At 44.0% G+C, this 23627-nt stretch overlaps 1 long non-coding RNA gene across 1 annotated transcript; it reads right to left on the bottom strand.

Annotated features, from left to right (window-relative positions):
* Nucleotides 1–10295: 10295 nt before the first annotated feature.
* Nucleotides 10296–20303, bottom strand: LOC146180204 (uncharacterized). Its single transcript, XR_014700962.1, has 3 exons — nt 19956–20303; nt 18594–18885; nt 10296–10452 (listed from the first exon to the last, which is right to left on the bottom strand). It is a non-coding gene; the product is annotated as an uncharacterized LOC146180204 (long non-coding RNA).
* Nucleotides 20304–23627: the final 3324 nt, after the last annotated feature.

The following is a 23627-nucleotide window of genomic DNA, read 5'->3' as shown; positions in this document are numbered from 1 at the left end:
GTGAACAGTTGTTCTCTGCGCCCCTTTAAAACTTGGAACGAAACAGGGAGAGGATAACTGCACCGTGCTTTCAGAACAGCTGCGTCCGTGAGCCAGCGAAAATGGGTGGCCGAGGCGCATGCTCAGAAAAAGAAACCAGCCGTTCTTATTGCGCATGCCCCTTTTTCACCGATTATCCCAGGTTTTCGATGGCAGCGCGGCACAAAGCTCAATGACCGAAAACTGTGAAAAATGCTGCATATCAAAGGGAAACCAAGTGGCTGCCGAAGAGATATATCAAGTTTTCACAGAAACTACGTGGTTAAGAAGAAATACGGCCTGGTCCAAGGTTTCAACTCAGGACCAATGCCTTTTGGTGGCAGAAGTCATTCGGGAGCAGTTAGGAATAAGGGTAGATGGAGAATACCTCAGTAATCTGCGATTTGCTGATGACATCGCCTTGCTAAGCAACTCGGGGGATGAACTGCAAATAATGATTGATGACCTAGACAGGAAAAGTAGAAACTGGTAGGCTTGAAAATTAATATGCAGAAGACTAAGCTAATGTTCAACAGCCTCGGGAAGGAACAGCAGTTTACATCAGGTAGCGAAATACTGGAAGTAGTAGGCGAATATGTCTACTTAGGACATGTAGTAACCGCAGATCCGGACCACGAAAAGAAAATAACAAGAAGAATACGATTGGGATGGAGCGCATTTGGCAAGCACTCGCAGATTATGACTAGCAGCTTACCGGTATCGCTCAAGAGGAAAGTATACAACAGTTGCATCTTGCCTGTACTCACCTATGGGGCTGAAACGTGGAGGCTAACCAAGAGAGTTCTACTTAAGTTGAGGACAACCCAGAGGGCTATGGAACGAAAAATGGTAGGGGTAACATTAAGAGATAGAAAGCGTGCAAAGTGGGTCAGAGAAATAACTCAAGTTACCGACATTCTAGTACAAATTAAGAAGAAGAAATGGACATGGGCAGGACATGTGCGAAGAGAGGATAACCGATGGTCGCTGAGGGTAACAAACTGGATTCCAAGGGAAGGAAAGCGTAGCAGGGGGCGGCAGAAAGTTAGGTGGAGAGATTAAGAAGTTCGCAGGGGTCAAGTGGATGCAGCTAGCACAGAACCGGGTTAAGTGGAGAAATATGGGAGAGGCCTTCGCCCTGCAGTGGGTATAATCAGGCTGATGATGATGATGATGATGACGTTCTGTGATCTAAGCCAACCAGGTCGGCTAGCGAATGGTAAAGTGAAACTCTGATCTAAACCTAAAATGAAACGTTGTTTGTCCCATTGTTCAGTGAAATCCAGAAGCTGTGATAAATTTGTATTAAGGGAGTATTTGCTCATTAGTAGAGATCGAATTTTAGACAAATACATGTTTTCTTTTTCACGCATCGTAAGTACACCATTTATAAATATGAGCATGAGTTATGTGTTGATAAATAATGCTTTTAATACTGGTTTTATAATATCTTATCTTCGGTATTCTTTTCTATATATGCCTATTTCCGATATTGAGGCGTACAAATTTCCTATTCTGCATAAAATGCCCAAGAAATACAATGCCAATCACGCCAGCAGGAAATACTAAAACAGGTATTTGCCTTTTTTCTTACATTGTATCGCTTCAGTTTGTAGGATTTAGCTAGTCATGTGCTAATTGAGTGGATGGCGCAGTATTTCGGAAAGTGTACGAATTGAATTACAGGCTCGTCTGAACAATTCCCAGTTGGTTCCAACATACACAAACTTTGAATCCAAGCATAAACCAGGCTGAACTATCTTCACTTGCTGTGACAACGAATGTTGTATCAGCCCTATTAAGCTACAAGAGCAGCAGGTGCCGAGACATTGAGGACCTGCAGATAGGACCCGTAAAATATGCTGCAGATATCCTTGTTCCATCTGTTACACACATATTCAACTTGTGTTTAGCTGTTTCTGTATTTCCAGAAAAAGGAGAGCTTAATTACCTAGGAAATTATAGACCTGTATTTATTCTTCCGGTTTTTTCGCAAGCTTAGAAAAAGTTATGCACTTCAGGTTTATACAATTTATTGACAAATATAACTCGCTTACATCATGCCAATTCGAATTCCGAAAAATAGATCAACTGAAGTAGCAATTTTAGAACCGAGGGAATATATTTTGTCACAGTTTGAAAACAGACTTTTTTTAATAGGAATATTTATAGATTTTTCAAAAGTATTCGATATGGTAAATCATGAGTTGCTTTTAAAGAAGTTGTGGTACTAGGGGGTCCGAGGTCAGCCAGCAAATCTAAAAAAATCTTACCTGACGAAAAATAAACGGCACCGACTATAAAAATCTTACCTCTCTCAACGAAAACAAGCAGTCAGTATAAATAATGTACTATGAGAAGTAAAACTGATTTTTTCTGGTTTCCCACAAGGCAGCATAATAAACACACTCCTTTGTAATATATATATTGAGAGCCCTCCACGGATCTTCTTTCATTTGTACATACCATGATCTTTTTCTTCCTCTTGTACATACCATCATCATCGTCCAGCGGCGCCGGCTCTGGCGCGCGCTTGGGTTTTCCCCATCAGATTAAACGCTGACACGGCATACCTTGCCTTGCCTTCACGACCTTGCCGTCTGGACCTGGCCTTCTTTCAAAAGTGGTGGAGGTGAAATTCGATCCCCTTGCTGCATTGTGCCCTGCCTCTCGCTGGAGCTACTTTCCGGTCGCCGTTTAACAACTACCATCGTCATGTCAACCGAGAGCAGCCCCGACCCGGCCGGACCCTCTACCTCGGCTACACCGCCGCCTCCGATGGTGTCCATACGACAACGCGACCCGCCGCTGTTCGCTGGTCGTCGCGACGAAGACGTCGATGACTGGCTTGACACTTATGAACGCTGCAGTGCTTACAACCGGTAGGATGATGCTTTGAAATTTCTGAACGTATCTTTCTACCTTATTGAGGTCGCCAGAAATTGGTTTATTAACCGCAAGCCCCACACCACAAACTGGCCCATCAAGCAGCAGTTCCGACAGTACTTCGCCGACCCGGCTGTTCGGACGGAGATCGCAAGGAACAAGCTCGCTACCCGCCGTCAAGATCCCGATGAGTCCTATGCGTCATACATAGAGGCCGTACTGGCACTCTGTCGGCGTATCAGTCCCACCATGCCGGAGTCTGAACGTGTACACCATGTCTTGAAGGGAATCAATTCAATGGCCTATAACACCCTAGTTGCCCAAAATCCATCAAGTGTTGATTCCATTATAACGACCTGCCGACACCTCGACCAGCTACCGTCCTCCCGATTGCAGCCCGGCTTCACTACTGCCATGACCTCTACTGACCTCGATCTACGAGCCATGATTCGAGCGATAATCCGCGAGGAGCTCCAAGCCCTCAGCCCTTTCTGCCGGCACGGGTGCGATCATTCGCCTCCTCCTTCTAACGGCGCCGGCCTCCGCCACATCATTAAAGAAGAGTTGGCCACTATCAACCGCCCTGTCACACCTGATCCTCCTGCACCTCGCCCAGCACCGACTTACGCTCACGTCGCTGCATCCCCTCCTCCTTTTGTTCCCCCACCCCAAGCACCACCCTACAACCACATCAACGCCATGACATTGGCTCAACCAACGCCACACTATTACGCACCTTGGCGCCCCTCTCGCCCAGTGTGCTAATATTGTGGAATTCGAGGACATATATCTCGCTTTTGTCGCCGACGCATTCAGAACGAGCGACGTGGTTATGACGCCTTCGGAAGTGACATGCCTGCATATTATCAGCGACGACCAATTCCCAGCCAACCTCGTCGATTCTCTCCACCGCCGGTATCCTCGTCTGAACCAAGTGGGGCTCATGTATCCAGACGCCGGTCCCCTTCCCCATACCGCCGCTCTATTTCGCCACTTCGACCAGCAACAACTGTTCCTGTCCGTAATTCGGAAAACTAAGCGATGCAGTTTCCGGAGGAGAAACTGCACTTTGCGAACTGACAAAAAGTCCTCCTCATCGCCCGTATAATATGATTTCCGTTTTAGCTGTAGGATTACCGGTCGAAGCTTTGATTGACACAGGAGCTGCACTTTGTTATTCATGCTGATTTGTGCCACCGTTTGCGGAAAGTAACGACACCATATGATGGACCTGAACTTCGTGGAGCAAATGGCGTCCCTCTGCACCCTTCAGCAAAGTGTACAGTCCGAGTTGTTATAGACGGCGTCCGCCACCATGTGCAGTTTGCTGTGCTTTCACCGTGTGCCCATTTGATGATTTTAGGATGGGAGTTTTTGTCAACCACTTCAGCGTTAATTTCTTGTGGCGACCGTGTCATCCATATGACAGACAGTGATTTTTCATCTGACATTTCTGCACGGCATCATTTCCTCATTGCCGCAGCTGATACTGTATTGCCTCCACAGTGCGAAACACTCATTACCGTTGTTTCCGAGCACATCAGTGACGGGGATGTACTCACCGCACCATCTCATCGTCATCTTGCACGTGGAATCGCCTTCCCATCAAGTCTTGTACGATTCCGCGGCAGCTCAGCAATAGTAGCTGCCACGAACACTTCCCATGAATCCCTCGTGCTGACTAAAGGAACTTCCCTGCCATGCATAGTGGATGCTCACCCTATATCCATGATGGTGCTCACTGCCCCGCTACCTCCGCAACGTGATTCATCGCAAGTCTCTCTTTCCATGCTGTCGAAGACAACCAATCCGAACTTCATGCCACACCAAAGTCAAGAATTGCTGCAATTGCTTCAAGCCCACCAAGCCATTTTTGATGCTACTTCCCCACCACTGGGACGGACTAGTGTTTCACATCACCGAATCCTTACCGAAGGTAACGGAATTGTACGCCGACGACCTTATCGGGTTTCTCTCTCGGAACGAAAAGTAATTGAAGAAAATGTCAATGACATGCTCCGTCGCGATATTATTTGTCCATCAACAAGCCCATTGTCCTCCCCAGTAGTATTAGTTAAAAAAAAGGACGGATCGGTACGATTTTGTGTTGATTATCGCGCACTCAACAAAATTACCCGCAAAGACGTCTACCCGATGCCGCGTATTGATGATTCCCTTGACTCTCTCCAAGGTGCCGAATATTTCTCGACCTTGGACCTCTGCTCAGGTTATTGGCAAATACCTATACATGAGGACGACAAAGAAAAAACCGCTTTCGCAACTCCCGACGCACTTTACGAGTTTAATGTTATGCCCTTCGGCCTTTGTAACGCACCCGCAACATTTGAAAGAATGATCGATACTGTACTTCATGGCCTCAAATGGAGGACCTGTTTATGTTACTTGGAAGACATTGTTATCTTTTCGTCAACTTTTACCGATCATCTCACGCGCCTGAATGAAGTCCTCACGTGTCTTGCTTCAGCGGGCCTTCAGCTCAACACCAAGTAGTGCCACTTTGCAGAGAAGGAAATTAAAATATTAGGACATCTGGTTAGCCATGACGGCATTCGCCCAGACCCTGAAAAAATAACCGCGGTCTTGAACTTTCCTCGTCCGCAACGGGCTACAGATTTGCGCAGTTTCCTCGGCCTGGCGTCCTATTTCCGGCGGTTTATAAGACATTTTGTAACCATTGCTGCGCCACTTCTTGCACTACTTGAAGCACGCAGCCCTTTCGTGTGGACTGAACAGCGCAACACTGCTTTTACCGACCTAAAGCATGCCCTCAAATCAGATCCAGTTCTTGGCCACTTCAGCGACTGCGCTCCTACCATCCTGCACACTGATGTCAGTGGTCATTGTCTTGGCGCTGTCCTTCTTCAGCGCGATGCAACTTCGCGTGAGGAAGTGATTGCCTTCGCCGGTCGGACCATGACACCAGCTGAGAAAAACTACACCATTACCGAGCAGGAATGTCTCGCCGTCGTCTGGGCTGTTCAAAAGTTTCGCCCTTACCTGCATGGTCGGCATTTCACAGTTGTGACCGATCACCATGCTCTTTGCTGGTTATCTTCACTGAAAAATTTGACAGGCAGACTTGGCCTTTGGATTCTACGTGTCCAAGAATACCATTTCGACGTCGTTTATAAATCGGGTCGCCAACACCAAGACGCCGATGCTCTTTCTCGCTGCCCGGTTTCGCAATCAGCCTGCTGTTTTTCTTCGCAATGCATTTCCACCTCTGACCACAGCCGATCATCGCTTCCACCGACGCATATCACTGCAGTTTCTTTTGACGACTCTGAGAACAAGCACGCTCTCCGCTCACAGAAATTAGCTGATGCCTACTGTCGGCCCATCATCGACCGCCTTATCGGCGCATCGAGCCCACCCAACGCTAGGCTTCGCCGACGGCTTCACAATTTGAAGCTTGAAGATGGCATACTACGCCGCTACGTGTATTATCCTGATGGAACTCGCTGGCTCTCAGTCGTACCGCGTGTGCTTCGCCCACGTATACTAGCGGCTTTCCACGATGACGCTACTGCAGGTCACCTTGGTTTTAACAAAACATACAAAACATACGACCGCGTGAAAAGACGATTCTTTTAGCCTGGCCTGTCTACCACCGTAGCTAAATACGTTGCTTCCTGCCGCCTGTGCCAACGTCGCAAGCGGCCAACTTCTTCCCCCGCTGGTCTCCTACAGCCCCTTCCCTGTCCCGCCACACCATTCGACGTAGTCGGCATCGACTTATATGGTCCCCTACCTCTCTCCAATGGGGGTAACCATTGGATTATAACAGCTGTCGACCACCTTACACGCTATGCTGAGACGGCCCCTGTACCGACTGGTTCCGCTGAAGAGGTAGCTAATTTCTTTTTGCGGTCAATTGTATTGCGTCATGGCGCTCCTCGGGTGCTTCTAAGTAACCGCGGGACGGCCTTCTTATCGACAGTCGTACCCGAAGTTCTTCGTGCGTCATCCACCCTCCATGAGACAACCTCAAGCTACCATCCCCAGACTAACGGTCTGACTGAGCGATTTCACCGCACCCTATCGGATATGCTATCCATGTACATCACACCGGATCATCGAAATTGGGATACTGTTCTACCATTCGTCACATTCGCCTATAATACTGCAGTACAGCGGACTACCGGTTACTCCCCATTTTTCCTCGTTTTCGGCCGTCCTCCCACTACAATCCTCGACACTTCCTTCTTCTCAACGTCCGACTACTCCTCATCATTACCAGCCCAGTTCTTATCCCGTGTGGCCAGATGCCGTCATCTTGCCCGCCTCAACACAGAAGCGTGCCAGCAAAAACCGCAAGAGTCGCTACGATTCGAAGCATCGCGTCGTCTCTTTTCGTCCTGGTGACGAAGTACTGCTCTATACACCACTGCGCACCCCTGGCCTTAGTGATAAATTTCAGCACCGCTATCTTGGTCTCTACAAAGTAATCAACCAAACTTCCCCAGTAAACTACCAAGTCACTCCTGTTGATCCTGCAGCTGGCCGACGCCACCGTGGAACTGAAATTGTTCATGTATCTCGCTTGAAGCCGTTTGTGCGCCGCGGTGCATCGATTGGTTAGGAGCGGCCAGGCTGGCCGCTTCCGACCCCCCGGGCAGATTGTGTGAGCCCTCCACGGATCTTCTTTCATTTGTACATACCATGATCTTCTTCTTCCTCTTGTACATACCATCATCATCGTCCCGCGGCGCCGGCTCTGGCGCGCGCTTGGGTTTTCTCCATCAGATTAAACGCTGACACGGCATACCTTGCCTTTCCTTCACGACCTTGCCGTCTGGACCTGGCCTTCTTTCACAATATATATATATATATATATATATATATATATATATAGAATAAGATTGGGATGGAGCGCATCTGGCAAGCACTCGCAGATTATGACTAGCAGCTTACCGGTATCGCGCAAGAGGAAAGTATACAACAGTTGCATCTTACCTGTACTCACCTAAGAGGCTGAAACGTGGAGGCTAACCAAGAGGGTTCTACTTAAGTTGAGGACAACACAGAGGGCTATGGAACGAAAAATGGTTGGGGTAACATTAAGAGATAGGAAGCGTACTGAGGGGGTCAGAGAAATAACTCAAGTTACTGGCATTCTAGTGGAAATCAAGAAGACGAAATGGGCATGGGCAGGACATGTAGTGCGAAGCGAGGATAACCGATTGTCTCTTAGGGTAACAAACTGGATTGCGAGGGAAAGAAAGCGTAGCAGGGGGCGGCAGAAAGTTAGGTGGGCGGATGAGGTTAAGAAGTTCGCAGAGGTCAAGTGGATGCAGCTAACACAGAACCGGGGTAATTGGAGAAATATGGGAGAGGCCTTCGCCCTGCAGTGGGTATAGTCAGGCTGATGATGATAATATATATATATATATATATATATATATATATATATATATATATATATATATATATATATATATATATATATATATATATATATATAAAATGATATCGTAAATATTTACAGGAATATAAAATTTATTATATATGCTGATGACACGAGTATTTTTTCCGCTGGAAAAGATCTTCAAGAGTTAGTAAAGCTATGTAATAGACCAATGGTAATGCTGGAAAAATGGTCTAAATCTAATGACTTGTGCGTGAATGAAAAGAAAACAAAAGCAGTGATATTTCGCTCAAAAAACAAACCTATGTCTGCTCGCGATTTCATTACATTTAACTCTATACCGGTAGAACTAGTTGATCATTTCAGATGCCTTGGGGTCACATTTTCTTCAACTATGTCATGGGAACATAAAGTAACTAATGTTGTCAAGCAATTGGTTAGAGTAACTGTCATGATCGGTTGCACACGACACATTCTTCCCATGTCGCTCAAACTATTTCTTTATAACGCACTGCTTCTCAATTGCTCCCACCTTGTATGGGAACTGCAACACATACCTGTCTCCGTAAACTTCCCACCTTACAAAAAAGGGTTCTTAACTATACATTTAACGTTAATTACAGGTCGCCCAGCAAAGGTCTCTTTTTTGAAGATGGTGTGGTACCAATTTTTGAGTTGTATCAATGCCGCTTAAGCATTCGTTTTAGAGTAGAAATTAAAAATAAAATAAATAATATGTGAAGCTTGGCAAATTTAAAAGAAAAATCAACGAACTACCCCCTGAGAAAGCCTGAAAACTGCATAGTGCCAACGGCACGCCTAAACACCAAACAAGAAAGCTTGACACATGAATGCTTACTCGTCTGTAAACTTTGACTTCTTTAATTGCACCCATTGGATGCTGCTTAGCATGCATGTAGAAGGTTTAGGCAAATTTCTTTAACTCTGACTTACACTGCTATAACGGTTTTGTTTTTGTTTTTTGTTTTATTCTGCGTTATACATCTGATGCATGAAATTATTATACATTTGATGAAAGTGCTCTATTTTGCTGTTTCTGTTCCGTTCGCAGTGAATGATATTGCAATGTACTCAGCTATTCTTCTTTTGTCTTCTTGCAAACGGCTCTTTTTTTTTTGCCGTTTCTGTTCAGTTTGTAGTGAATGATACTGCACAGTTATCAGCTGCTCGTTTTTTCTTATTTTTTTTTCTTTCCTTTCCTGTTTTTTTTTTTTTCCTTGTGTAAGACTACATGTGAATGAATGAGTCATTGTTTGCTACTGCTGCTGCTTTGCAAATAGGGGCTGTAACTTTGTCAAGCTGTTTTTTTTTTAACACTTTTTCTGAAGCTCCTCTGTCCATGTACTTTTGGAGGCAGAAATAAAAATTATTATTATTAGTATTATTATTATTATTATTATTATAGTTTCTACCTGTGTAACCCTCCTTACTACATTTCCTTGTGCTCAGGCAGCGTATTATCCTCACCTGATGGCATTTGGCCGCCGTCTGTCTATAGGAACATACTTTGGAAAGCTCTCTGTCATACATCCACAGGATGGCATATTCGTGCACTCACATACTCAAGGTGTAATGTGGCTCCGGTTTAACGAATGAATGACGACCATTCTACCGCCGTCATTTTCGCGCCATATTTCCTCGATCCTTCCATCGGTCTGGTTCCTTCGCTCTAAGCCAGAATCCGTAACGTCCTGTAGAAGCACCGGTAATACAATCAGTGGAAGCTTCGCTGATGCAACACGCTTCAATATTTCCATACTTTCCAGGTAATTTGACGGGGCTTATTAAGCCATCAGCTTAGTACTTAAACGGTCCATTCATTGTTGCATTTCGACGCGATAATATAGAATCCATGTGGCTGCGAGGACAATGACGCACACAGTGGAACACTGAAGGACGGCGCTGGGGCTCCTGCTCAGGGCGTACTATTGGAGTCATTGCAGTTAACCGAAAATTGAGGAACGTTTCACTGCAGCCCTTCAGCATATTTTATTTCGCTGAGCAGCGGTAAACCAAGGAAACTTACCAGGTTACTAACCTTAACAACTTATAAACCTTACTATTATTACCCCGTTAGTTATTTTCGTTACTTACGTACATACTGCCGACTATTGGTGAGGTCCAAGCAGGAAGGGCAACTGCAGTGAACAATACAATATTATACAGCATAAGCAGACATGATTTGGCAATGCAATGTTAATAGTGAAAATACATAATACAGTAACTTCAAACATGGCCAAAAAAGAAGACATATGTTGCAATGTTTAAAGCTACGATGGTTCGAGTAGTGAGTTCCAGTCGTTGATGGGTGAGAGGAAAAAAGGAAAACTTGAACAAATGAATTCTTGAAAAATAAGGTCATAATAGAGTTTTTGATAGAGTCGTATATTTCTTACTGGCATCGGCGAAAGATAAATCGAAGTGTCAAGCGTCAGTTTATTGTTCCGACGTAAGGCATTAAAATCTCAATAGAAATTTTGTCTTCTGAGCTGTAGTAGTTCAATACCATGGTCAAGCATTACTTCGGGGGGGGAGGAGGGGGGGAAGAGGTCAGTGCGAAGAAACTTTGTATATTAACCTAACTTCTTTTTTTTTTGTATTCTTTCGAGCTGCTTGATGTTCGACTTAGTGTAAGGGTCCCAAATTACACATGCGTATTCAAGCTTAGGTCTAATTAGTGTATTATAGCTTAGGAGCGTAACATCAGCGGGAGCGTTTCGAAGCTTATGCCTGAGGTAACAGGGTTTTCGGAATACAAGTAAACAGATATTATCGATATGAAAGTCCCAAGAAAGTTTGTTAGCAAGTGTTACACCTATAGGCACCTTACTGACGCCACTTGCTACAATAATGATGATTCGAGTTTGTATGGGAATACTTGTGCACTTGTCTTGTGAGTTATACGAAGAAACTTTTTTTTCTGTATTAATAGCCATGTCCGATCGCTTGCACCAGTGTACAATATTATTTATTTATTTATAATACACCTCAAAAGCCCCAGGAATGGGATATTACATGAGGGTTCGCGGCATAAAATTAAAGATACATTTGTTATCAAACAAATTATTTTCTCTGTGAACTTTTTAAAAGATTGTGGATTGGAGTGGAGCATGGTTTGAGGGTGAAGATCATTCCAGTCTTTTGCAGTCTGGAGTAAAATGAAAAAAGATGCGCAGTAGTGTGGGCAGATGATGGATAAACGCTTTTGTTGTGGCTGACACGCTGTGAAGTCCGGTGAGAGGGCATAATGACGGAGTCGGATAGCTGTGAATGATAACATTTATGAAAAAGGCAAAATCGAAACATGTTACGTCGGCGAACGAGAAGGGGTAGGTTAGCTTGAGACTTTAGATTAGATAAACTAGGGGAGTAGCTGTAGTTAGAGTAAACAAAGCGGATGGCTCGTTTTTGTACTGCTTCGAGACTGTTAGTAAGGTATGATTGGTGCGGGTCCCAAATAGCACATGCGCATTCTAATTTTAGTCGATCGAGGTTTGGGTAGGCCATAAGTTTTACAGAGGGAAAGGCCAGTTTTAATTATGGCAAAGGAAGCCGAGACCGTGGTTAGCAACGCTTGTGATTGCAGAGATGTGATCATACCATGAAAGGTCGTGGGTTAAGTTAATGCCTAAAGATTTGCAAGAAGAAGCACAGGAGATTAGTGAACCAAAAAATATGTAATTAGGTGGAGGGAAATAATGTTTTCGATGAAAAATATGACAGATGTTTTGTTAGTATTGATTGACATTAACCATTTGTTACACCAGGATTGAACGTGATTTAGATCATTTTGTAATGCGGTTATGTCGGCAGTACTACTGGTGGGGCGATAGATTACGCGGTGATCTGCGAATAAACGAATGTTATATGATGTTATGTTCTGGGAAAGAGAGCAATGGTTAGCCTTGACCGCCTAGTAAAGAGCAGAGACATTAGTCTACCAACCAAGATCCGTATAACCCGTGCTATGGTCTTTCCAGTTGTGATGTATGGATGCGAGAGTTGGACTGTGAAAAAGGCTGACCGCCGAAGAATTGACGCGTTTGAATTGTGGTGCTGGCGAAGACTCTTAAGAGTTCCTTGGACTGCCAGAAGATCAAATCAGTCGATATTGTCGACCATAAACCCTGACTGCTCATTGGAGGGTCAAATTCTAAAGTTAAAGCTCAGCTACTTTGGTCATCTGATGAGAAGAGAGGAGTCGCTGGAGAAAGATTTGATGTTGGGAAAGGTTGAGGGTCGCCGGAGAATGGGTAGGCAGCGAACGCGATGGTTAGATGGCATTCTCGAGGCATTGCGGATGAAGCTATGTGATGTTAAGAAGATAGTGAGAGACCGGAAAGCGTGGCGTGACATGGTCCATAGGGTCACGAAGAGTCGGACACGACTGAACGCCTGAACTGAACTGAACTGTAATGCGGTTATGTCGGCAGTACTACTGGTGGGGCGATAGATTACGCGGTGATCTGCGAATAAACGAATGTTATATGATATATTATTTGACAAATGAATAATATAGATAAGGAAGAGCAATGGGCCAAGAACAGTACCATGAGGCACTCCGGAGACGACCTGGGACATTTGCGACGAACACTTGTTGGCGTAAACGAACTGCTGACGGTTAGTTAGAAAGGAATGGATCCAAGTTAGAACTGAGGAGCTTATATTTAGGCATGCAAGTTTAGAAAGAAGACGTTTGTGAAGAACCCTGTCGAATGCCTCCTCGAAGTCAATGAACACTGCGTCTACTGGAATATTAATATCAATGTAAGAGCTTATGTCATTAGCAAATAGTGCTGGTTGGGTTTCGCAGGATAGACCCTTTAAAAAACCGTGTTGGCTAGGATGAAAACAATTGATGAATTTTAGGAATTTAATTGTGCTAGAGTATATTACCTGTTCCATTGCCTTTGAGATAACACTAGTGAGCGAGATAGGATGGCAGCTTTGACATGAAGAAGACGGACCTTGTTTTTGGAACCGGAATGATCTTGCCCACTTTCTAGTCGGCCGGCACCACTCTATATGAAAGGGACTGCTGAAATATATACGATAGGATGACACTCGTGACGTTTTTTGTGTTCTGTAGTATTTTGGAATTAATTTTATCGACGCAAGCTGATGACGTAGGCTTGAGCGATTCGATGGGCTTCATAATGCCATAGAGGGTCGAACGTAATGTCAGGCATCATGGGATGGCCGGGGTAACTAACTTCAGGTGCTCCGTCATTAGGTTCGTTTCTAAATACTGCGGAAAAAAATTCTTTAATAACTCGGCAGCTTCTTTATCAGAAACTGGGCAGTTGTGCGCGTCTTTCATAGATAAATGTTTCGAATATTTTGGATTTACAACGTTTCAAAATTTTTTGGGGATTAGCGCGAAGCGTTTCGGGCAACGTGGATGAGTAGAATCTCATTTTAGTTTTCGCTGATAGTGATTAAAACATTTTTTAAGCTGTACTATATTTCGACTAAGCAGCTGCGGATTTAGTGAGTTTAGCTATTCTTAATAGACGTTTCTTTTTATTACGAAGGCGCTTTAAAGATGCGTTGAACCATGGTGATGAAGGGCGATCAGGCACTACGACTGCAGGTATGCGTGTGTCAGTAAGTTGTTGTATTTTCGCTTTAAAGAATGACCAGTTTAGTTCGACAGATCGTGTTGAAAGATCCCTAAAAACCCAGGCGCTAAAAGCAGCAAGTTCACTGTTAATGTGTTCGTAGTTACCTTTATCATAGTGAGTTATGGCTTTCTTTCTGCTTTTAGTGCGTGCAAGTTGAGATTTGAACGTTGAATAGTTCAATAGTTCATGGTCACTGAGGCCGGGTAGATGCACAAGAGAGGAGACGTTATCGGGATGAGAGGTTAACATGAGGTCTAGAATGTTCGAAAGGTGCTCTGTAACACGTGTGGGTGTGGAAACTAGTTGCGATAAACCGAAAGTCATGCAAGTGTCAACAAATGAGCTTTCAGTGTTATGTTTTGATATCGTGCGAGCTAGCTTAGACCAGGTTATGGACGCGAAGTTGAAATCGCCAAATAGAAGGATGGGAATATGCGGATTCAATGAAGATATCGTATGCACGGCATCGTGAAAATACATAACAAGATAAGAATCGGCATCTGGTGGACGATAGCATACGCCAATAATTACTGGCGGATATGAAGTCTTGCATGATAAAAATGAAATTTCCAAAGGGGAGCTATTATTTATAACAGAGCACTGGATGTGACGTCTGGTAGGACACCGCCCCCTCGCCGATTTAAACGGTGAAGGTGAAAAATGTCAAAATCAAAAAAGGCAGTCTGAAGTTCAGTGCTATTGATAGATTAATATATTTTATTTATTTATTTATTTATTTATTTATTTATTTATTTATTTATTTATTTATTTATTTATTTATTTATTTATTTATTTATTTATTTATTTATTTATTTATTTATTTATTTATTTATTTATTTATTTATTTATTTATTTATTTATTTATTTATTTATTTATTTATACAATACTGCAGGCCTCGTTTTGGCCCAGGCAGGAGAGGCATACAAAGTACAGAATTAATGCATTAGCAGACGTAAGAACAAAAGGACCAAATTAATAGTGTGCACAATAGCAATGCAGCCTACCAGCTGCGATAACAAAATGGGTAAAAAGAACACTGGGTTTTGTGACCAAACAATTCCCAAAACAAAAAAGTGAAGAGTAAATGTACAAATGAACCGTCAGTACAGTTCAAGCGGTGAGAAGGAAACATAACACAAAGATCAATTTGAGTAATTACTAATTCACAAGAAAATGAAATCCGTAATTCAAACGGTCAATGGAATCAATACTGTTTAGTAGCGACTGAGGTAAATTATTCCAATCATTTATAGTGCGTGGGAAAAAAGAATGTTTAAAATTGTTAGTTCTGGCATTATAGGGAGTCAGAGAGTCAGCATGACGATGACGTGTTCGGCGTGCTGCCATTGGCGTTACATAAGGCTCAGGAGTGAGGGTGAGGAGATTATTTTTAAGAAAAAGAAATTTCAGCCGTTGTATTTTTCTTCTTATTTCCAATGTCTGAATTCCATGTTGTCTCATTATTTCTGTCGGGGAATCAGTCATAAGGCATTTCGAAAAAATAAATCTGATTGCTTTACGCTGCATTCTTTCTAGTAAATCAATGTTCGTTTTTGTGTGAGGGTCCCACACTATGCAGGCATACTCCAGTTTTGGTCTTATTATTGATTTGTAGGCTAAAAGTTTAGTTTCAGCGGGAGCTTGTTTTAGTTTATGACGTAGAAGACAGAGTTTACGAAAAGCTGAGTCACATACGTTAGAAATATGAATGTTCCATTTCAGGTTATAAGTTATTGTGACGCCAAGATATTTGTATTCCCTAACCTCCGTTAGTGGCTCAGATCCAAGAGTGTAAGGAAAAGATAGGCTATTTATTTTTTTAGTTAGAAATGATTGCACCAACAAAGAAGGTTCTGAAGATGATTGTTCAGGGTTATCTGATCATCGTGACCGGTTACCTCACTGGACAGTACACAATCATCCGCGAACAATTTTATTTGAACTGGTTCTGTGACAACGCTGGCAATGTCAATAATATAAATTAGGAATAATAAAGGCCCTAAAACACTACCCTGAGGAACACCTGAGGTAACTGGAAGCTCCTTGGAATGGTAAGTATCGATACTAACAAACTATTTTCGGTTAGTGAGGTATGCTGAAACCCAAACAACAATAAAACAAAGAAGGTTAATTAATCGATGTTTTTCAATTAACTTGGAGTGCGAAACAAGGTCAAATGCTTTCCTGAAATCTAAAAATATCACATCTACCTGGCTGGATTTGTCTAGAATATTCGCGAAAGAATGAATAACAGATGTTATTTGGGCGACAGTAGAAAAACCCTTTCGAAAACCATGTTGCTCAGGTGAGGGTACAATGTTATCATTTAACCATCTTGCAGCATGATGACGTTAGCGATATTGGGCGATAGTTACTTATCAATGTTAAGTCCCCTTTCTTCGGCACAGGTACTACGCGTGCCGTTCGCCAGTCAATAGGAAGAGTTGCAGTGGATAATGAAGCATGAAAAATGATCGCAAGAAACTTGGACGCCATTTCTGCTTATCGGCGCAGAAAAACATTCGATATATTATCAAAACCAGGGGTTGATTTGGTTTTTAAGTTAAGAAGCATGAAAACTACGCCCGGTACAGGTACAAGCTCCGAGTTTGCACCGGACATTGAAAAAATGGGAACCGAAATATCACTTGTATTTGCAAAGACATTATGGAAGTATGTATTGAAATGCTCCGCAATACTTTGCTTTTCGACGATAAGAATGCCGCCATCCACTATTTGTTCAATTGGTTTGTTTTTTTTTACTCAAATATGTCCAAAATATTTGTGGCACGGTGCGAATAAAATTGGGCAGAGTGTGGTTAAAACATCGCCGTTTAGCATGCCCAATAGACGAGCTTAATTTATCTCGCGCGGTTTGAATTTGTGTTATAGGGGCGTTCTTTCGTCTCCAGCGTTTAATCTTTCTTTTCAAGTGAATGACTTCCCGCGTAACCCAAGGATTAACTTTCGTTGTTTTCTTTGTTTTGTTTGGTACAAAATTTTGAATACAGTATGTACAAAGTTCTTTAAACCTGTCCCAAAGTTCTAGAACATTGTTTCCTTTAAAGTTGCTGAGGGGAAAATCTAGATAATCTAAAATAGTTTCATCCTCGGCACGCGAAAAGTCCTCCACTAAAACACTTTTTGCTTTTCTGGGATTGCATTTTTCCAAGCAGCATGAAAAACATACCATTTCATGATCAGATATGCCGCGTTCAACAGACACTGAGAACTTTTCTACATTTCTATTCACAAACACAAGGTCAAGTATTGATGACGAAGATCCATGCACTCGCGTAGGTGAAGTTACAACTTGATGCAAATTGTGGCATAGAATTATATCACGCATATATGACATGGGGAGTAAGTTCAGCGCAAGAAGTATTATTCTCCCAATTGACTCCTGGAAGATTGAAGTCTCCTAATAGAAATATTTTTTGTGCGTGAACGAAGTGATGTGCGTACGCAAGTCACTCATGAATTGTAGCGGGGAACCAGGTGCTCGATAAGCGGCTAACAACAGGAAAGATTGTCCCCAACAAGAAATGTATAGGCTAATAGTTTCTCTATTGTGAGCCTGACGCAAAAGAGTGAACGGCAATTCTTTTTTTTTTTACCAGCACAGCCACCCCACCTCCTCTCGTCGATCTGTCGCGTAGAAAAACACGATAAATGGTGGGAACACGACTTCATCTATTCCGCTGTGTAGCCAGGTTTCGGTTAAAACAACTATATGCGGACTATTACCTATGATAATAGCCTCAAGTTGATCACATTTATTAACGATACTACGGGCATTGATGTTTATAATACGGAGTTCTTTATTATCTGCATAGTGAAGTCAGTCTTTCTTAGAATTGATGTACTTTCCAATTTTTACTCGAGCGTTCTCCGTATCATCCAAAACAAAAACTTTATTGTCAATGCGAATTTTTCGTGAATTAAGCTTACTTTCCTTTTTTGTTGTCTTTCGTCTGAAGCACTGTCCCACAGAAGTTCACGCTTCCTGAGCGTATCTCGCGAATAGTCATTTAGTACAGATATATTGGAACCTTTTAATTTGTAAGCATTTTTCAGAATCTGGTTTTTTTCTTCGTAATCTTGAAAGTACAAGATAACTGGTTGCGATCTGCCAGATCGACTAAGACGGTGAATTTTGCCAACTGATTTGCATGCGACTTCAAGTTTAGTGGAAAAAATTTCAGTTAGAATTTTGTTGCTCAATTCAACCTCTGTTTCATCTTCGTCCTCAGACACGCCAAAAACCACTAGATTTGTGCGTTTACTCCTGTCCTCCAAGTCAGTAATCTTGGCCTCCAAGAATTTTACCGTTCGTTCAAGACTGTCCACGAGCGCAGTTAGCTGTTCTATTTCTAAGAAGCGGATATCCCACTCCGCAAGACGTTTTTCCATATTTGTCCACTGCGTACGGAGGGCTGCCACATCCTCAGCTACCTTATTCTGACCTAAAATCAATTTTTTCAGCAACTCATGAGTGCTAGACTCATCTGGATTAGGGCCTGGATTTACCTCAACGTCTCCGCACAAGAGAAGCAAGCACATACAGTACACATCATAAGCCATTGAGACACGGGCACGGTAGGACCAAAAGATAACGGCAGTCACTTTTTATGCAGCTGTAGTAAGGACTAACCTGCATAAGGCAGAAGAATGGCTTGTTAGGCCACATGCTCGTCCCAAGTCTACCGTGCCTACTGAAGTTGAAATGCTTGTAGCTGCTGTGTTATAGCTCGATGCGGTGAAGTCATGTGAAGACTAGATGGCGCAGTCGGAACGCCACGAGGCAGTGAAGATATAATGCCAGGGAATCGAGGCGCTGAGCACTGTGAAGATTGTTAGGCAGCTGTAGATTGGGGTTGCACGGTGTTAAGTTCGGTGAAGTGTTCGTCGTCTTTTGTTGGTCCGGCAAGTCCAAGAGCAAGCACCTGCACAAGGCAGAAGAATGGCGTGTTAGGCCACATGCTAGTTCCAAGTCCATCGTTCCCACACATCGAACCATGTTTCTGAAAGCAGAATCACGTCGGGTTCGATGAGATTGTGAAGAGCGTCACGTTTCGGTAAAATGCTTCTAATATTAGTATAAAGAACATTAAGTGGACGTTGATGCTGATTTCCTGGGTTGTTAACGTGGCGCCAAGGTCGAATCGGGATTATCTGCTGCTCGTTATGGCCGTAAATGTCGTGTTGTCGATTGTCATCTTATCGCGGCGAAGCTTGAATTTCTTATTTAAGGACTTAGCAAACGCAATCAGGGATTTTCGAGCCTGGCGAGTGTTCAGAGAATAATGTTCAGAAATGGCGTAGCCTGAGTTTTCAATGTTCTTGCATTGCAGAGAATCTGTTCTTTAACTTTGAAGAAAGAAAGTTAACGATGACTGGTCTGTTTTTATTGCTGTCAAAGGTACCTACGCGGTAGGCGCGTTCGATATCGGTTTGCTTAAGTGTTACGCCTGGGTGCTCTTGACATATATTTATAACTAATTTCTCTGATTCTGCCCATGTCTCCTGATCTGCATCCTTAAGGCAAAAAAATACAAGGTTGGAGTGCCGATTCCTATCTTCAGCATTGTCGATACGCGCGGTCAGGTTGGAAATGTTTGTAGAATGCTGCTCTGTTACTTCCTGGATGCTTTCTAGCGGTGTGTTTTAGTGAATCAATTGATGAAAAATGGTCTTCAATTTTAGTGAGCCTTGTTTTAATGTCATCGAGTGTTTTATCGTTCTCTGAAATCTCTGTGTGAATTGACTTGATTTCATTTAGAAGGGCTGCTTGGTCAGACATAAATTCATCAAGAATGGACATAAAGACACTGTTTGTTTGGGTAGTACGAGTTTGGGGACCTGGGATTTCTTCAATATCGCCAGACATCAATAGAAGTTCGAGAAGAACTAGAGTACAATCGCGTGCAATTCCAACAAAATAACGTGGGCTCGGCAATACTATCAATGCGGCGTATCGAGCTCGGCATGCGAACAAAGAGTAACAGTTTGTTACCTGCGTGAGGAACATGTGAGCCGTGTAAGTACTACGCATCGATGCGCTGCCGACACCACTGAACAGCGTGCTGATTTCGGCCCCCTTTTTATCGGTGGCGACTGACGTCACTGCTGATGTCGGGGCGTGATATCCGGTCAGCGTTGGCGGCAAACAGGGCGGTGACATGGTCGGGAGGGGAGCGGTGCAGTGGCGGGGTTCAACAGGCCGGTCAGCAGGAATGGCCGGTAGGCCGTCCACGGAAGTGGACAGCGGGAGACGAACGAGTGGTGGAGGTTTCCAGGGTTCGAGGGGTCTGTCCACGGTCAGCAAGGAGCCGCCGGGGGAAGACGAGAGCCAAAGAAGGACAACAGTCTGCGTGAGGAACATGGGAGCCGTGTAAGTGCTACGCATCGATGCGCTGCCGAGCCCACTTGGACTGGATTGAGGCTGTCTTGGAGATCATATTGGTCATGATATTATTAACATCTCTAACTATTATTAACATTTGCATATTGCATTTGTATTATTTTATATCCGGATGTATCACCTTTTCACGTCCTATATAGTATTCTAGTCTGTTATTAAGGTACCTTCATATCCGATGTAACAGATATCAGTGTTACTTTAAAATCTTCCTCGCGGAAACAAGTACCACCTTGGTGAGCACAAAAAAAAAAAGAAAAAAACTGCTGGACACCCAGCTAGTATCGAGCGCCAGGAAGCCTTAGCGTCGATACAATTGTTCTTGACAGAAACTTGTAAGAATGGTAAGAAGATTACCTTGTGCGTTGATTTATGCAATGAATTTGGCTGCTAACATTGGAAAGACAAAAACTGAAAATTCGGCACTCAAACAGTTCCTGGTGAAGTATCGCAATAGAAGGTACCATCCGAATCTACATTGGAAAGAAACTACCTCCAGCCTTTGTATAAGGAAGCCCTTCGTAAGATACGAGATGAGCGCTGCGATTGGGACATTTGGGTTTCGATAGCTGAAGTAACAGATATGAAAGGACGATTTGTTGGTACTCAGCAGCCACGCTTCAAGCTTATGATCAGCTATATGGTCTGGAAAGGAACACAATGAAAAAGCTTTCGCCTGCTTTGGTAACCGATCCTTAGACGTACTCTACCCAAACGGCGTGAAAGAAGGTTTTGCTTCTTCTACATGTATTCAGTAACATATATAGACGAGCCCGCACTTCTGCTGAAATCCTGCTTCTTGCAGATGATCCGTGCGCCTGCCTAATGTATGGGTTTTACCGTGTTTGCGAAGAACTCCGAAACAAATTTCGTCCCGTAAGCTTTTTACTGTAGTCAAGGCTGAGCTTCTAAAAGCGCCTTCTTGCATGTGCTCATTTCAAGTTATTCGCCGGAAGAGCAGTTGCAGAGAAGTTACACCGCACGTTGGGGAACGTAGCGGGAAGCTGTCGAAAGCTACATAGTACCACTGCTACCTTCCTGAACTAAAACCCCTTACAGCCGGTTTATAAGGTGACGAAAGTGCTTTAGTGAGGAAGCCTGAAGTTACGTTTTCTCAGGAGTAACTTCAAGGAGACCTGGGAGATTGGTGAGACCGCTTCCCTTTTCTCGCGGTTTAATTCTCACTGCCAACAATGAACTAGCTGAGAATGTACACTAATGAGTCACTTCTGCTCTTCGTGGAAAAATTTCCAAAAAGATGCACGCCAAGTTGCAGTCCGTTTTAGGCAAAAAGAATTTTCAATGCTCAAGCCGTTTTCATGAGTGCTTGTCGAGGGGCATTATAGGGTACTGAAGAGTGTAAAGTTATCAGATATTTCAAAGTACAAGCACACTCGTAACATTTGACATATGTTGATGTCAAACGTTATTTCTTTTCAGCTCAAAACATTGTTTTTAGTGAAGAGACCGTAACTTAGCGCCCACCAAATCGGACATGGTGTTTGCGTGCTATAACTTTTATAGCTTTAACCGCAATTTCTAGATGGACGGTTTACTTTTTTATTATGAGCCCTCAGCGATGCACGGAGGTCTGGGAAGGACAATTTACTCTCACCGGCATAGCATCTAGCATCAAGCCATAATTGATGATTATATTTCTAGCATCAAATATTAAGGGTCTTCAGACGCTTCTAATGGCAATGTTATAAGAATCTGCCGCGGTTCTAGACATTTGAAGCCAACTACAAAGCGCTGTTCAGATAAGTGGCAATGTATTATATTATTGGTGAGGCATCGCGTATGTGTACAATAAATGAGTTTAATGCCGGTACGACTAATTATTTTCAGCTTACAGACAGACAGACAGACAGACAGACAGACAGACAGACAGACAGACAGACAGACAGACAGGCAGACAGGCAGACAGGCAGACAGGCAGACAGGCAGACAGGCAGACAGGCAGGCAGGCAGGCAGGCTGGCAGGCTGGCAGGCAGGCAGGCAGGCAGGCAGGCAGGCAGGCAGGCAGGCAGGCAGGCAGGCGGGCAGGCAGGCAGGCAGGCAGGCGGGCAGGCAGGCAGGCGGGCAGGCAGGCAGGCGGGCAGGCGGGCAGGCGGGCAGGCGGGCAGGCGGGCAGGCGGGCAGGCAGGCAGGCGGGCAGGCAGGCAGGCGGGCAGGCAGGCAGGCAGGCAGGCAGGCAGGCAGGCAGGCAGGCAGGCGGGCGGGCGGGCGGGCGGGCGGGCGGGTGGGTGGGTGGGTGGGTGGGTGGGTAGACGGACAGACAGACAGACGGACGGACGGACGGACGTTTATTTGAGTCTGCCTTTACAACCAAGTGACCTAAAGGACCGCCCACTAGGCCTGATACATCAGATTGACCACTTAAAAACATTTAAAACCAGGCATCAAAACAACAATTAGGCAAATATGTCCGTGTCAGTAAACGTTTTGTTATACAGGATTTGTAAGCGAGTCATTGGACAGTTGGCGGGAAAATCTGGATGAAAGGTGTCAAAACATTTTGCGGCCTTTGCATGCGGCGCACGAAAATTCATGCTTGCAAAGAGAAGCTCCATGCACTGTTTGGAAAACCGCTCGGCCGAGAGGTTCACGTACAGAGAACCCTTCAGACCCGTGTCCAGAAATCTACTGAATCGTGCGTGGCCTATACATTCAGGCTGGGCTCGCCCTTTGCTGCGAAGTGGATCACAACAAGTTGGAGTCCCATAAAGTTGGTCATGTCTTCTATCAAAGTGATACATTTAACTTGCTTGTATGCATAATACTGCCACACAGTTAATATCATCGTAAAAGAATGCCGCTTTTTGAAGACGCCAAAACCCTTCGCATCACACCGTCATTTACTCGCCTTCCTAATACTGCTCCAACATTTTCGTGTCAAGATTTGCTGCCCCGTCACCAGCCAACATCGATCGAAAATGTGACCCGTGTCGTCCGCCGCGAACTCGAAACTATCTCTCCCGCTACTTTTACGCCACATTTTGCCGATGGCCACCACCCGGAAGTTCCCCTCATTCAGGCCGTTGTCCACGAAGAGCTCGCCACCTTGGGTTTTAACTCCGTTGCTGCCTTCAGCCCACCTACTGTCGCGAATTGTACGGAATTTCGCTGAACAGCAATTTTAAAAAAATCTTCTGATTGTTTTGCGCCTTTGTAGCAATTTCCAATCACACTTGCTGTTTTCTTTCTTTTAGATAATGCTCCACCACGGGACACGGCTCTTAACGGCCGAAAATTTGTCTAAAAAA

The sequence above is a fragment of the Amblyomma maculatum genome, chromosome 9, assembly GCF_055883805.1.
Source record: "Amblyomma maculatum isolate TAMU_Amacu chromosome 9, ASM5588380v1, whole genome shotgun sequence".
NCBI classification, from domain to species: domain Eukaryota; kingdom Metazoa; phylum Arthropoda; class Arachnida; order Ixodida; family Ixodidae; genus Amblyomma; species Amblyomma maculatum.
Note: the sequence above shows the minus strand (reverse complement) of the source record. Positions and strands in the feature narration are given on the sequence as shown.